General features: G+C 39.5%; 1 long non-coding RNA gene across 1 annotated transcript; it reads right to left on the bottom strand.

Annotated features, from left to right (window-relative positions):
* Window positions 1-1627: 1627 nt before the first annotated feature.
* Window positions 1628-4118, bottom strand: LOC127627898 (uncharacterized). The gene is made up of 3 exons (XR_007968594.1): window positions 3991-4118; window positions 3670-3803; window positions 1628-1890 (listed from the first exon to the last, which is right to left on the bottom strand). It is a non-coding gene; the product is annotated as an uncharacterized LOC127627898 (long non-coding RNA).
* Window positions 4119-16956: the final 12838 nt, after the last annotated feature.

Raw genomic sequence — 16956 nt, 5'->3', positions numbered from 1 at the left:
GAATCCATAGAAATGTAATTCATGTTTTATCCAATATTAGTTGCAGATGTATAGTCCATTCTTATTCACACCCATTGAACCAACAAAGAAAATGCAAACATATAGACTATTGTGTAATTCTTCCATTTTTTTCCATATTTTGTGTAGTCATTCTATATCAGAACCTCTGACATACAATCCAAATAGTCTACAAGAAACCTCAGAGTATTACCTTTCATTTGACACCAGGATTATGCTTCAAGGCTTTTTTATTGTCAGTATGCATTTTGTGTAACCAAAAGTCATATGGAGAGTTTTTCCATAAGGGATTTTACAAAAGCATACGAGCATACTTTGGCAAATAATGGTCTAAAGTACTCATTTTTCATTCTATATTGATATACTTTTCCACACGGCTTCACAAGACTGGTGCTAGGGCTCAGAAAGCTTAAACTGTTGAATTGAATTGGTTAAAAAAATGTGTCAGCCAAATGTAATGTAAATGCTTCTAAAATCATCAAGTGACCTAGAAGGTTGAAATGTGGTCAGTTCAGAGTTGCTTGTAATCCGGCAGAAAGGAAAAACAATATTCTAGCCTCTGTAAGTCTGTGCCAGTACTTCACACAACTATTCTGATTGTTTCCTAAGAAACTACAGGGTCTCAGCTGACATAAAGCATTTTGAAGGTAGGCCCCAAAAGAGGTGGGAACAGTGCCCTCTGAAGTAGGCACAGTATCATTTTGGGGAAAAAGACAAAGTTTTTTATTTTTATTAAATGTTTATTAACATTTTAAATATTAATTAACATGTCAAGCATGTACAGTAACTTGCTCAAGAGGAACAGGTGGTTGAACAAATGCCTTTTGAACTGTTGAAATCAGAAATATATTTAAAGGGATAGTTCACCCAAAAATGAAAATTCTGTCAGTAATTACTCACCCTCATGTTGTTCCAACCATGCAAGTCTTTCGTTCATCTTCGGATCACAAATTAAGATATTTTTGATGAAATCTGAAGGCAGTCTCACTCCTCCATAGGCTTTCAGAGGGACCCAAACTTCGCCGGCCCAGAATAGTTATTAAAGCATCGTTACAATAGTCCAGTGACTACAGTGGCTCTGCATTAGTTTATCAGCGACGAGAATACTTTATGTGCGGAAAAACAACGACTTTATTCCACTATTCATTTCCTTCTCTCTGGGCCTCGAGTGAGTTCACGTAGTGTTTCAGTGCAGCGCTTCTGTGTTGCGGCGTCACCACATAGACTCACTAATGGCTGATGCTGGTCATGTGTGTGATGCGTGGTGACGCGCAACACAGAAGCGCGCGCTGTTACACTACGTGAACTCACTCGAGGCCCAGAGAGAAGGAAATGAATAGTGGAATAAAGTTGTTGTTTTTCGCACATAAAGTATTCTCGTGCTTGATAAACTAATGCAGAGCCACTGTAGTCACTGGACTATTGTAACGATGCTTTAATAACTATTCTGGGCCAGCGAGTTGGGTCCTCTGAAGCCTATGGAGGAGTGAGACTGCCTTCAGATTTCATCAAAATATCTTAATTTGTGATCTGAAGATGAACAAAAGACTTGCATGGTTGGAACAACATGAGGGTGAGTAATTACTGACAGAATTTTCATTTTGGGTGAACTAACCCTTTAAAATAAGTAGTTTAGAAAATTTGAAGCAATGGCTTATATGTTGAGCCTTTACAAACTTTTGCTTTTGGTGTTTGAGATACATCAAGTATTATTAAGAACAGCAAGTTAGGTTAACAATATAGCACCCCTTGAAAATAACATTAACATAGTAAATGTTTAAACAAACATTATTTGGATGGGAGCTTCTTGAGGAAGGGTTGGGGGTAGATGGTGCCTGATCTCCCTGGACTCATCATCATCGTAGCCCTCACCTGCGTAGACAGAAAAAAAACTTTTTAGGCCTACACGGTTTCAAACATCCTGACCAAGTCAGTATTCGCAAAGTGCTTTTAGACTACAGATACATTTTGAAAAACACATTGAAACATGGTTTAGCAGGTTTTAAAAGATGGAAATACATTTGTCTTTCTCTCCCTCTCCTGCCATAGGCTATTTCAGCCTCTTGAGGAGGGCACACAGCATTGACTTCACACACACGCGACGTTGATTATAGCCTATTGAAAATTTTGACTCCGTAATCCTATGCTTCACAAATTCAGCTCAACCAGCTAAGTACTGTCAATATTTTTGGGTAGCTGAAACTTAGCTGCGTACTGATGCGTTGACTCTAACAGCCCTGCAATATCTCCATGAAACTTGTCTGGCCGACATTAAGTAATTTTTTTTATTATTACAAGATGTTAAATTTAATGTTAAAGGTCCCTGTGTAACATTTTCAGTTGTTTGTTAACAAAATCAACATTTCCCATTCATAAATGTGGCCCCATTCATGTTTAATTACCACCACCACTAATTTGAAGCATACATATTGGCTTAGAAACCCTTTATTTACATCTACATAGCGCAGGGCGACTCTCGATGTACATGCGTCCAATCGCGAAATACAGCTCGGTCTTTGGTGTCTGCAGAATTTCCCTACATTCAGCAAAGGTAAGTTACTGAACTCATTTTCTACAAGCCACATATCTTCCTAACATTCCGACATTGAATTGTATTTTCCAACAAAATAATCTGGGGAGTGGAGGGTGCTTGCAGTGGCAAAACTAGGATAGTTGCTACAATGTTGTACATGATTGCATACTGAGCCAACAACAATATCTTAACGATGTTGTGGAGCTGCAATATGGCTTCTATATGTTGCAATGTGGTTGCTAGGTAGCTTTAAGCGGTTGCTAGGGTGTGGTTACACAGTTACATGTTGTTCTGGATGAACACTATACTGTATATATAATTATCATAGGATTGGCAAAGGAGAAAAAAGCAGTAAAATATAAATGAACCATGATGAGCAATACATTTGTTACTGTATTTATTATTCTTTGTTAATAAAAAATACAGCTGTTCGTTTATTGGGTTTAGTTGTCGTTTTCAGCGCGTTGTTCCAGGAAGAGCACGTCCACAACAGTCACACATTCTGACAAGCACGCATCTGAGGTGGCGTTGATGACACGTTGTATTAGTCGTTTGATTATTAAATAATTTAATTTAATTATCAATCACATCGAAACATCCTTACTAGCCCTTTATCTAGATTAAAAACCATTCTCATTAATTTGGTGAGGAACAGCGTTTTGAGCAGCATTTGCAGACCCTGTCATGCTGTTGGCTATATGCCACTGCAGCAGACGCATATTGCAGTATTAAGGTTAACGATTAATCGATTAATTGATCGTTAATTTAAACAACGATCGATCATGGGAATTTGTGAAAATTGACATCCCTATACACAACATTATATTAATATTTTGTTATTGCTTATTCAGAGAAAAGTTTATGTTTTGACGAGCCTAGGAATCGGAACTAGTGCCAGTTTTTGATATGCGACAGTTCCCGTAGTTCTAAAAGAGGCCGCGCTTGAGAGGTTGGTTGCAATACAACACCTAACCACTAGATAGGAGAAATTCTTACACAGGGGCCTTTAAAATATGTAAATTGGGCATTATCTCTAATAATGTACTAATTTCAGGGTTCCTACACGTTTTCCTTTTCAAAATTCCATACTTTTTTAAAAGTTGAACAAGAACTCTTACATTGTTAAGCGTCCCGCCACTCGTAGTCTGCCAGGTCTGGGATCAGAGTGAGTACGCGAGGGTTGACCTGCATGTGGGCTGTACTGGTCTTCTCCACTTTTGATCCCTTAACAGGGTTAATGGAGAAGAAACATCTAGGGAAGAGGGTTTGAGGAAAGAGAAACAGATTTAACAGAATAATATAATCATAAAATCATTCACATCATAAAAGAAAACAAAATATAAATATTTCCCTCAGACCAAAGTCAGGAGGAGTTAGTTATTCAATAAAGCAAAACTGTTGGGCATCCACTTTTTTAAAAGTTGAACTACAACTCTTACATTATTAAACGTCCCGCCACTTGTAGTCTGCCAGGTCTTGGATCAGAGTGAGTACGCGAGGGTTGACCTGCATGTGGGCTGTACTGGTCTTCTCCACTTTTGATCCCTTAACAGGGTTAATGGAGAAGAAACATCTAGGGAAGAGGGTTTGAGGAAAGAGACAAACAGATTTAACAGAATAATATAATCATAAAATCATTCACATCATAAAAGAAAACAAAATATAAATATTTCCCTCAGACCAAAGTCAGGAGGAGTTAGTTATTCAATAAAGAAAAACTGTTGGGTATCCACTTTAAAAAAACAAACAGTGCGTACCTCTGAAGAAACTCCAGGGTGGATCGCGAGCTTTGATGGGTAATGAATGTTATAGGAGTAATAACTTCCAAACATCATGCATAATGACTGGATGAAGGTTGTCATTTGGTCATTTACAATAACTTGGTCAATACTAAGCATCATTCTTCTGGCAGAAAAACTGGACTGTCCTACAAGAACACACAAAAACAATATTGTTAACATTTAACATGAAATTATGGGGTAAGAGACAGGGAGGGGTCTACAAAGAGAGATGGGATGGGTGTGTAAGAGAGAAGGAAAGAGAGGGTAAGCAAAGGAGTGAGAGAAAGGGAGAGGATGGAGAGTGAGAGGGAGGGAGATAGAGTGAGGAACGAGAAGGGACAAAGTATGTCTGAGAAAGGGAGAGAGTAAGAGGATAGGAGTGAGGGATACAGTGAGCGCAATAGAGGGGAGGAAAGGAGGGAGAGAAAGTGTGTGTGGTGGTGGGGGGGTATGAGGGGGAACAAGTGAGAAGAGAGGGAAAGAGAGCAAGGGAAAGGGGGGAGAAAGTGTGCAGTGTGTCTGTGACAGAAGGGGGAGAGAGAAGGGGAGAAGACAGAATGAGAGGAAAGTGAGGGAGAGTGAGAGAAGAAAGGAGCAAGAGAAAGTGAATGACTGGGGGGGAGAGGCAGAGATAAGAGTAAGGGGATGGAGAGTGAGAGCAAGAAGGAACCAAAGCATAGAGAGAGTGAGGAGGGAGAGAAAGAGCATGTGTGTGGGGAGGGCAGGTGGAAATAGCCTGGCTCTGCCTGTCTACATTCTTCCGCTCATTTAGGTTTTAAAGGAGAACTCCGGTCAATTTTAACATTGAGCTAATTTTTTTTGTAAATTTGGAGTGCTGTCAATACAGAGAACAACGACAAAAATCGGTGTTGCCTACACTGTGTTATTCTCTTTTTAAAATTTGCACCCTGTTGACTTCAATGGGGCAAGTTCTAAACCTGCTTTTAGCCTCTTTACATCCGTGATGTGTCATTACAAGTGCCCAGCCATGTGAGTGATTCTTTTAGAGTTAACACGGGTGAATCTGACTGCAGTAGATGTGAAAGATATGAATAAAAATGATGTTATTTCAGCCAGCGCAAATACCTGTATTTACTTCCTGTATTTGGTCGAAGTCCAAAGTAGTCGATTAGTCGAGTTAGATGCGGCGTGATCATAGGTAACTAAACCTATGCGCGTGATCTCAACAATCGACTACTTTGGACTTCGACCAAATACAGGAAGTAAATACAGGTATTGCGCTGGCTGAAATAACATCATTTTATTCATATCTTCACATCTACTGCAGTCAGATTCACCGTGTTAACTCTAAAAGAATCACTCATGGCTGAGCACTTGTAATGACACATCACGATGTAAAGAGCTAAAAGCAGGTTTAAACGTGCCCCATTGAAGTCAACAGAGTGCAAATTTAAAAGAGAATAACACAGTGTAGGCAACACCATTTTGTCGTTGCTCTGTATTGACAGCACTCAAATTTACAAAAAAATTAGCTCAATGTTAAAATTGACCGAGTTCTCCTTAAGCTGCAAGCTTATCGTTCTAGTTGTGTCCCCGTGGTTAACATATGTCATTACCAAACATTAATGAAACTCCAATGATTTCAAACTTCAGACAAGCGTCCACCAATCAGGAAATAAACGTTTGCCAATGGATCTAGGCCAGACTCTCTGCAAAGTCAGAAGAGTCTGGTATCCAGGCTAAGATGGAAAGGCTGAGGATAGAGCAAGATAGGTAGAGAGAAAGGAGGGAAGAGAGAGAGAAAGGGGAAAGAGAGAGAGAAAGTGTGACAAGGGTGGAGAGATAAAAACTTACCACATACAACTATCGTGGGAGTTAAGGCAACTTCTGCGAATTCCACGTCTTCGACCAGACAGGTTTCATCTACGTAGCAAAACATGACCTCCTCCTTCTCATCAAAGTAGGCCAGGAGAAGCAAGACCATCTCGATGACATCTGCAGAAGACCCTGTGTGTTCTCCCTGATGAATTCAAGCTTGGCCGTGGCTTGGCACAGCTTTTTGTTCTTGTTGGCGCTATTGTTTTCATATAGTTTAGGAGCCTTTTCCCTTCTGGTCAACATTCTTCAGAAAATCTTCTTTCAGGTGTATTCCTGTCAGTTCCTGAAAGTGTGTGGTCATTCCAGTTTCCATAAACCACCATGGCCAGTCTTCTCTCATTTCTTTAATTGCTCGTCCTTCATTTACTTCTTTTAGTTGAGTGAAATATGTAAGCTTTCATGATTGATCTCACCATTTCCAGGTCCTCAGTTTGTTGCAGAAACAGATTTTTCAGCTCATCTTTTTTGTCTTGTTGGCTCTGTGTTGTTTCCCGAGAGGCAAGAACTTCACTTCCCATTTTATACATCCGTGCGTATCTTGAATTGCAGCTCTTTTTGTCTGTACCATCTCTGAGTCTTCCAGTGTGGATTTTCTCTTTGTGATTTTTGGTGTTGTTTCTCTTCTTTTGTTTTCAACGCGATATTGAATTTGTTTGGCGAGGGAATGGTATCCAGCGCCAATGACATCTCCCTCAATGACATCCTGTAAGGATTTGGGGTATCGTGCCACTATCTTTTGGGCTACATCTATGGCGTTTCTTTTACTAATCAAAGCAGAGTCTTTCAGCATTTGCCTCACCACAATCCTGACCATTTCTCTTCTTAAAGCTGGCCTTGGTCTTTGGCCCCTCTCCAGGCACTGCACTAACGCCTCAGGAAAGGAGCTCCATGGGATTTTAAATTTGTCTGTCCAGTCTGGTCCTGCGCCATGATGGGCAGTGTTGAAGGATGAGGTGGTAGAAGGCTGACTGAGGAGATTGGGAGGGTCCAGGTGAATCAGCAGAACAATCATCCTGGTCTTTAAAAACAAAACACACAGCAACAACAGTTAAAGTGTAACTACAGAGAAAATTATCCACGGGTTTTTGTCTGCATTAAAACACCGTGTTTTACTGTGGAGACGGTATTTTTAAGCTGATCAACCACTACAGAGCTTGCTCCGGTATACGCTATAGCCCCAAATCGCAAACAGTGGATTGGCTAAGGGAGGTAAATAAAGCAGCTCCCCATATAGCATTTTTAACCAGTAATATTGTTCAAAACAGCACCAAACCTCGTCAGTAGCTTGCTCAGTGTCCCTACACATAAAATGAAGCACCAACAACATAGCTATTGGAGTTTATTTAGAAGTTACGGAGCAAGCTCTGTAGTGGTTTGATCAAAAAATACGTTCGAGGCATTCATGAGGTGTTTTTTTTTACAAGATTATTTTTCATTGACACTCACAATGCTTGAGCTTTTAATAGATAATTCCCACTTGAATCTATGTGCACTGCATATACTGCAACTCACATTTAAACTTCCAGAAAGCCACCGCCTTGCGAGCTTGAATCGGTCTTAAGACAGGCGATACATCTTCTTCTTGAATAAACTTGAAGTCTTCTGCTGTTTCTATACCCAGGGTCTGCAGTCTCTCTTCAAGCATATTTTTGGACACCTCCTGTAGGTCTGGGCAGACCTCATTAATGGCACCTCGCAAAAATGTCTCCATGTCTCTAGTCTGGGGGAGAAATAAATATTCAACACAGCAACAGGACATTTTCGGACATTGACAGATTTTCCTGAAAGTTAGCATGCTGATTTGGTCATGTGAAAAACCCATGAAACTGACATTTTGCATGTCTTGGATCAATATTGAAGGAGATTAAATGTGGTTCATTTTATTCTATCTATATTCTATTTTATTATCACTTTTTATTATTAAAATCAGGTTAAGCTACATTGTAGGGTTAGTAGTCTATAATATTTATGAAAAATATAGAGTTGAAAAGAGCTTTACGATAATTTAAGAATTATTTCTGTGTGGCTTATAGTGAAGGAAAATAACAAGTTAAAGCCATAGCCTAGTTCTCCCTAATTTTCATTTGACTTTAGACTTTTTTTAAGGCCCATCTTTTTTAATTCTGATCCAAGGCATGTGAATTTTAAATTTCATGCGTTTCTCATATGACCAAATAAACATGCCAAACTTTTGAGCAGTGGTACATTAAATGCAAACATGAGATCACACTGACAAAACACTGTGTTTCAGAGGAATGACTCTGTGCCCATTGATAATGTATGAAGTCAACGGATAGAAATCTACCAAGTCATTGATGTGAACACACATCATTCCTGTACTTGGTGCCACTACTGAGTACAGGTGGTATTTGGCAAGATAGTCAGAATTGTGTGCGTTCACCACAAAATACACAGCTGCATTTTCTCGAATTAAAATGATGACAAGCTCTGCAAGCTCCAAGCACTCATTTTTTGAGACCAGGAAATTGCCCTTCTTATATGTTGTTCCTTTGTACTGAATTTCTGTGGAAACACTGGTATCATTTCCTGAAAAGTGAAAGTCACAAACTGCATTTTTAATGGCTTCACTGTAGAGGTTGGGGAAAAAAGCACAGCTATTTTTAACTTGCAGAAACTGACTACATGCTGATCCTGCTGAAAGATATGCTTGTAACAACTGATGTCTTTCAGACAGAGTTGAGCAGATGTTTTTGAAATTTTTCAAATGCCTTGCACATCTTTTAAAATAGCCATGTTTACTCTCGAAACGCATCGTCCATAGTCTGATCAGGGGACCAAATTTCAAAATCAGAGACGGGTAGTGTCTCAAGTAATGATGTTTAGGTTTTAGAGGAGTGCCTGGAAACAAACTCTTCCTTGACTCCAGATATTCTTGGATCATGATATCCAAGTAAGCCACCTGGCACAATGAAATCTTTTGTGCATAAACAAGATCAACAATGTCTTTTAGCTGCAAAACTAATTGCCACACATCATCTTCAGCATTTGACACTTTGTCTCCAATTAACACCGGTAACAACCTCAAGAAATTCCAATTCTGGACAGCTTGACCAGACAGTTTTTTGCAGCCAGGTTTGACACAGCATGGCTTAGTAAGCGCATCGGATCCCTTGTATTTGAATTGTTTAATGCGGCGGTTGAAAAGTGAATATGTAAACCATTTTTGCTCTTTATGAAATACTTCAAGAAGAGGGAAACATCATAGGATAAGACACCCTCAAAAATGTCATGGCCTAAGCATGGTGGTAGACCAGGTTGGCATACATGAAACGCCTGCAAACCATTGAAATCAGAATTCAGCTTTATTCCTCTAACAATTGGTCTGTCTTCAGTGAGATCAGCAACAGCAGAGTTGTAATTATCTGGGTTACGTTGTTGCCCGCAAACATTTGGATTAATCAGAAACTCCCTTTCGTGACCTCACAGTACCTGCAGAAGTATTTTGAAGTACTGAAGTTTTCAGTAAAGCCACCAATGTTATGAGAGCCTAAATTATCCCCTGCAATACAGAACAAAGCCGCCTTGACAGTTTCTGCACCTACAGTAATTCCGTTTATTTCCAGGTCTTTCAAATCCGACAACATATCTGAGAAAACACTAGCTGTTCCAAAACGTTTGAAGTCGTTTTCTATGCACAGTAACACAAGGGACATGTGGTCGGTGTTAGACCGATACATGAACAGGTAAATTTGCCACCGAAAAGTAAACAGCAAGAATTTTGTGCTTTTTCTTAGCTGAGCCTAGTGGATTTACAATTTCAAAGGCATCCTGGTATAAAATCAGCTTCAGACATTCTGGATTGTCAATAAAGAATTGGTTAGTCTTAAAAACCTGCCCATCAGCTTATGTCACTAAAGACACACGGGTCTGTTTCACAAGACTGAGGCAACACTGAGTTGTTCCATAATTCTGAATCAAGTAAACTGGTCAATGTTTGCTGCACAGGTACGTAATAAGCAAACCTTTCTAACATATTTTCATCATTTCCTAATGAAATTCTTTTAGGTTGAACATATTTAAACATGGAATGGAATGTCTGAGCTCTTGAGTAGGTTGTTCTCAATGGGCCCTTGTGAGAAGCAGAAAACAGATCAGACTCCTTCACACAATCACAGATTTTACTAACAGCATCATCTGTTAGATTCAAGTCATTTTTCAAAAGTAACTGCAGTTTGCTCAAAGTGTAATCCAGGCCTAATTCGTGAACATTTTGCATCTCTTCAACAATAAGCTGTATTGTTGAAGCTGGAATGAGGAGCTCCCTTGCAATTTCAGATACAACAAACAAACATTTCTAAGAAAGATTTCACTGAAATTCGGTGGCAAGTCAGTGTTTTCATCTGCATCATCTAGGCCAGAGCTGTTAAAAGAATCCTCATGTGTTGTGAGAGGAGACTGTGGTGTATTTTCTTTGAACGCGTCACTGATGTTATTGACTGAACATTCTCTATGTTTTCTGGACATGTGTGCCTTAAATGATGATTTCAACGTGAATGCACTATGACAGCCAGTCACTGGACATGCCACAGATCTTCCCTCTGCTATATGCTCATTTAAATGCATTATCAGTTCTTTCACAGTCTGAAACTGGTGCCTACACAATGACATAGCACAACAAAAATGTGTGACAATGGCCGCATTGCTGGATCTAGCAAATGTACACACATTGTGCTTTCGATAGAAATGAGCCTTAAAAGCGGAGTATGTGCAAAATGTCTGCCTGCAACCAGTACCCTCACATTTATACACGCAGCGTGGTTCAGTCCTATGAACTTTGCAGTGCAACACATAACCCTTTAATGTTGCACACGTTTTACTACAAAAACGACAAGAAATCATTTTTTGTCCAGGTTACAAACAATTTCTTGCCATAAGTTAGACCACTTGCTAACTACCACTGATGCTAATTACCCAGCACAAGGACCAGGCCAACGGAACAAACGTAACGCTACTTTAAACAAATCATCAATCCACACAATTTTACCATGCACAATTGGTTGTTTTGCAGTAATAGCGTCAGGCAATCATTTTAGCTGAGGTTGGAAATAACTTATGCTTGAAGACATTAACGTTAGACTCTACACATAACTTAATTAACCACTTCAGCTACATCATGGCGTTGAAAAATCCGGACTAAGAAAATCCGAATTCAACACGACATAGTGGACGCCCACCGACCTAAAATAACTTCTACACGCTATATATCAAAGACACACTTATTTTGTATCGCTCGCTATGTGTTTTTCCACTTACTTCATCCGCCATAAGTGCAGGCAATCATGTTTCTTCCAGCAAAGTTTCTTCTTCTTTCTAGAAAAGTTTGACTGTGGAAAAAGTTTGAAAACCGTTAGCGTTCAGTACAGCCACTGCACCAATCAGCAACCAGAGTTTCGACCACGAGCTTTGCACATGGTGTTAGCATGAGATAACGCTGATCACGCAGTTGTGCACGCATCCTTCACGTGAGTACTCCAGTGGAAAAAAACCCTGCGTGCCTCTGTCATTGGGTAGGAGCGGAGGCATGACTTGTGCACGCTGCCGTCACATGCTAACTCCAGTTAAAAAACTAACAAAAGAAAACAAAAAAAACCCTTGCAAGTGCTTCTGTCTCAGTGCCAAGTTTACAGTAGTTATAGTACCGGTAGTAATAGTGGACATTTATTTATTGTAATTTTATATACAGTATATGTCTAATACTTTAAAAATGTTTTGTTATCTATCAAAATGTTCTTTTGTGATACTGTTCTTGTATAGAAATGTTTCACTAAAAGCTGTTTTGCAGACATTCATTGCAGCCCACTTTGTTATTGTTCATTTAAGACTTGAAGGGGCTGATGTCCTATTTGCAAAGTTTACAGTAGTAATAGTGGACTGTATGTAGACATTTCCATTTTATTTATTCTAATTTTATCTACAGTATATATTTAAAACTTTAAATATTTTTTGTTTTCTATCAAAATGTTCTTGTGTGATAACAATGTTCTTGTGTGGAAGTGTTTGTAGAAAAGCTGTTTTGCACAGAAATTCATTGCAGCCGGCTTTGTTTTTGATGTTTATTTGTGAGTAGGTTTTGTATGAATAACATAAGTCAACATAGCTTTACACATACACACACTTTGTACTAAAGGTAAATCCAAAATAGTGATGTCACTGTCTAAGCAGAGGGATGCTGTGCAACCCTATGGAATATAGTCCACACATGACAAATGAGGTAATAATCAATATTTCAGAATAATTCAAACTCAGATATTGGTGTGTGATATCTGAGTTTTAATTATTTGACTACAAATCTCACCTCATCATTCCTCCCAGTGATTATTTCCAGGATACACTGAGATGCCCCCAAGCTGGCTTCTTAAAAGTGACTAAATATTTAAAAAGAGCTGTGGTTCACGTAGTGTTTTGCGCTCTTGGCGTCTGTGTTGCTTGCAGGCCAGCTGACAGTCTTGCCTGGGCCCGGGACAAGATAATCTTAGATGGGCCCCCCACGCCCAGATCTCTCCTTTTCCCTTGCTCTTCCTCTCCTGTTCCTCTCCTCTGCTCTTCCTCTCCTCTGCTCTTCCTCTCCTCTGCTCTTCCTCTCCAGTTCCTCCACCAATTACAATTTTCTAGGCCAATTCTGATTTTAGATCAGAATTCCGTTTTCTAACCACTTTACAGCAGACTTCCATTTTTATTTATTTTTATAAAACACCATATACTTTTACCCAAACTGAATAATAAAAACACGTTTAAATGGGTACATTTTCTATAAGCGTCTTCATTTTCTTTTCTGACATAGCCTACTGCAGTTCTTGTTAAAACACACTAGACATGCAAAATCTGTGCATTTTGGGCACTTTTGTGTGAAATCATATTTATTTTTTGTCCATCAAAAGTGTGCTTTCACTTTTAATTAAGCATGAGCAAAAATAGACTCGGATCTGGCCCATTATCTGTTCACCGATGCCGACAGTGGCGCATTTCAGCCGGCTTTTTATTTATCATCTCCATAGATATATCTAGTAGTACTTCAAATCAAATGACAACATCAAATTTTGATCAGTGGCCAAACCATTTTTTGTTTTGGGGGAGGGAGGGGGACTTGACCACTATTTCAAGGACAATTAGGAAGAAAACAAATAAAAAGCTTTTATGTAACTCAAATACTAGATATTTTTTCCACAAATATGCCTATTTTATTTATTTTTTAACAATTATTCCATAATTTAATGAGGGCCCAGTTCTGGGCCCCCTACCCTGGGCCGGGACAACAGACCCGTTTGTCCCCCCTGTCGGCGGGCCTGGTTGCGCGTCACCACGTAGGCTCACTATTGGCCGGCGCTGGTCATGTGTGTGATGCGTGATCACGTGTAACACAGATGCTCAGCGCTAAAAACACTACGTGAACCAACTAGAGGCCCAGAGAGAAGGAAATGAATAGTGGAATAAAGTCGTTGTTTTTGTTTGTTTTTGCATCATAAAGTATTCTCGTAATAATAGACACTCCAGCCCAGTTGGTGGCGGCTGAGTAATACAGAACCACTATTTGTCCAATAACCAACTATAGTTTTTAAATGTCAGGTTGACCTCCCCAATTACAACTCCCAAGCATAGCCCCCTTCCGACGAACCCACTTTTTGTTCGATAAACCGTAAAAAGTTTTTTTCACAAAATCCCCACAAGTTTAAATTTCAAGCTGGCCTATCTCTGGAACCAATCCGAGTTGGGGCCCCATACTCTGGGCACACGGGTGCCTCCTAGTGGTCCCCACACACCCGAGTATGGAGTCCCAACTCGGCTTACTTTCCAGTTACACCTGGTCAAATATTAAAAATCAAGCTGTTATATCTCTGGAACAGAGTCGAGTTGGGGCCCCATACTCTGGGCACAGGGGGTCTCCTAGTGGTCCCCACACACCCGAGTATGGAGTCCCAACTCGGCTTACTTTTCCAGTTACACCTGGTCAAATTTCATGGCTGAAAAAGTTAGGGTTAGGGTTAGTGTTAATGATCAATGTTAAATATGATCACCAAATGTGGTTTTGTTTTATAATTATGCGGACCACGAATATGTCAGACATTTTATTATTGGCTATGTATGTGTCTAGGTTTTTATTTTTATTTTTTTATTTTATTTTTTTATTGTGATTATTACTTCTATTGTTGTCTTATCTTGTACGTAATGTATGGTTAATTATTTTGGTGGGAAGGGTTATAATGGGGAAAATTCTAACTTTAATTGTATGAAGCTTTCTGTTAAAGCCTTGAAAAAGTTTATAAATAAATGATAAAAAAAAATTAAAAAGGGTTAGGGTTAGTGAAAAATTTTGCCTTCGGCTCAAGAGCCCGGCACTTTCCAGTATGTCGCTCGGGTAGGGCCCAGGGGTCAGCTTGCTGAATTTGGGGCCCCTGGGACCTTTCTGTCAAAATCCCACTCGCCCATTAAATGAATGTATTTGCTATAGTGGTTTACGTGGACACGCCGCAATGGCCTATCGACCGGGGCGGCGTTTTCCGTCTCGCCACAGCCCCTGGTGCGGGCGGAAAAAGTTTGGTGGACCCACGACTTCGTTCAGGGGTTGAAAGGTCGAAAAAGGGCGCTCGTCCGCCAACCCGCTACGCTGATAAGTGGCCCGTGGACAGTGGAATTTTTGACGGCTTGGTCCTCACGGACCCGGGGAGCCTGCTGAGTCGCGGTAAAATAGTTTTTATCACGACAGGAACTTTAATTCAAATGTCTATCAAATAAACTACCGAATCCCCATTCAATAGATTGCGGTGGGAACGCGTCCAATTGCAGCATGTTGAATGAGCGGCGGAAAAACTTAAAAAATATATAGTGGGTTATTGGACAAACAGTGGGTTAGGTGGGACGGAGCGTGGCCTGGGAGTGGGTGGGTGGGGGTGGGGTGGGTCCACGGGGCGTTTGGTAAATACAGTGGGTTATTGGACAAATAGTAGGTTAGGTGGGGCGGGCGTGGCCTGGGAGGGAGTGGGTGGGTGGGGGTGGGGGGTCCACGGGGCGTTTGGTAAATATAGTGGGTTATTGGACAAATAGTGGGTTGGTGGGGCGTGGGGCAAGTGAAGCCACTTGGTGGACGAAGGCAGAACTGCTCGGGGGCCTCGGACTTCAGGGCGGTGGGCCTGGGATCGAGTCAACGGGGAGGGGGTCGGTGGCGTCTTGGCCGGACCCCAAAAATGTCGGGGGCCTGCGCTCGTCCGCCAACCACCGTCCAGCTCCTACGCCGCAAGGGCGGTTTGGACCGGTTCGGTTCGGTCATGGACTAGCTGGAGATAGTGAAATTCTTGAAAAGGCTGTTGTTTTACAAGGTCAATATTTGCCAGCCCTTGAAGTTAAAATATGACACTTGAGCACTGAAATTGTGGATGTGTGGAAATAAGTAAAATCTTTATGCAATGTAAATTATTTGTCTTTTTTATTTATTAGATTTTGGATCAGATCAAATATTAAGCAATGTTCCCTGATGGGAAGCAATGTTCCTTGATGGGAAACATGTTTTATTAAATCCATATATTTTTGTTTGTTTAAAATTAATAATTTCTATTTAACTTTTATATATTTGATTGGAGAAAACAAATAATTTCTAATACATATTTCTTAAGCGAGAAGTTTTGTTTTGATTAAATCTATATATTTTTGTTTAAATCAAAAATAGAATTTAAATTAATTGACTTTATTCAACATGAAAATTTACTTTGTACCAAGTTTTATAAAATAGTTTTCATAGACATAGAAAATATTGGTTAGGAGTAAGTCATCCATGGGCGGATGCGGCCTGCTAGATAGTTCAATAGATCATTTCTGCAAAAATATATAGTTTTATAATCATAGTTTTACTGTAAAATTAACAGATATAATTGATTTACTTGTTTACAAAATATTACTGTTAAGTTAACTATGTTTCATTTAATTTACAACATATTATTGTTAAGTTAAAAACAATTAAAATGTCATTTTAACATTATGCTCTTGTCTTTTAAGCGTAATTGAATATACAATTTTAGTCTGTACAATTTACAGAAATAGATCATTTCTACCAAAATATATGTTTTTATAATCATAGTTTTACTGTAAAATTAACAGATATATTTGATTTACTTGTTTACAAAATATTACTGTTAAGTTAACAATGTTTCCTTTAATTTACAAGATATTATTGTTAAGTTAACAATGTTCAATTGTATTCTCGTTTACGGTATTTCCATGTAGCTATTTTACAGCATTTCAAAGTTAATTTTACGGACATTTTTTACAGTGCACCTGATGAACAAATCCTCTTTTATTTGGAAATGTCTGAATAACCTTTCCCATTATCCATGAATTACGTGGGGCTGAATCATGTACCAAGAGCACAATGTCACCTGGAACTCCGCAAGTTCAACTGCACAACTGCTGACCACTTCTGTCGCTCTTGCAGTTGAGGCAGGTATTCTTTGGTCCATAATTTCCAGAACAAGTCACACATATACTGCACCTGTTTCCATCTGCGACGAGCATAAATATCTTCCTTTTGAAAAATCCCTGTTGGCAATTATGGTGAGGTCTTTAAAAGCAACAAATGATTAGGTGTCAGCGCTTCCAAATCATTGAGATCAGTAGACTCTTTAGTGATAGGACGCCCATTGATGATTCATTCCACTTCACATAAAACTGTATGCAGGCCCTCTTTCTCAAGATTTTGCGTTTTTAAGGTGGAATTAAGAACTTTTCTCACAGACCTGATTAATCTTTCCCATTTCCCTCCATGATGAGAACCAGATG

Source organism: Xyrauchen texanus, chromosome 34 (assembly GCF_025860055.1).
Source record: "Xyrauchen texanus isolate HMW12.3.18 chromosome 34, RBS_HiC_50CHRs, whole genome shotgun sequence".
Classification (NCBI taxonomy): Eukaryota; Metazoa; Chordata; class Actinopteri; order Cypriniformes; family Catostomidae; genus Xyrauchen; species Xyrauchen texanus.
The sequence above is the reverse complement of the archived record's forward strand: the minus strand, read 5'-3'. Positions and strand labels throughout refer to the sequence as shown.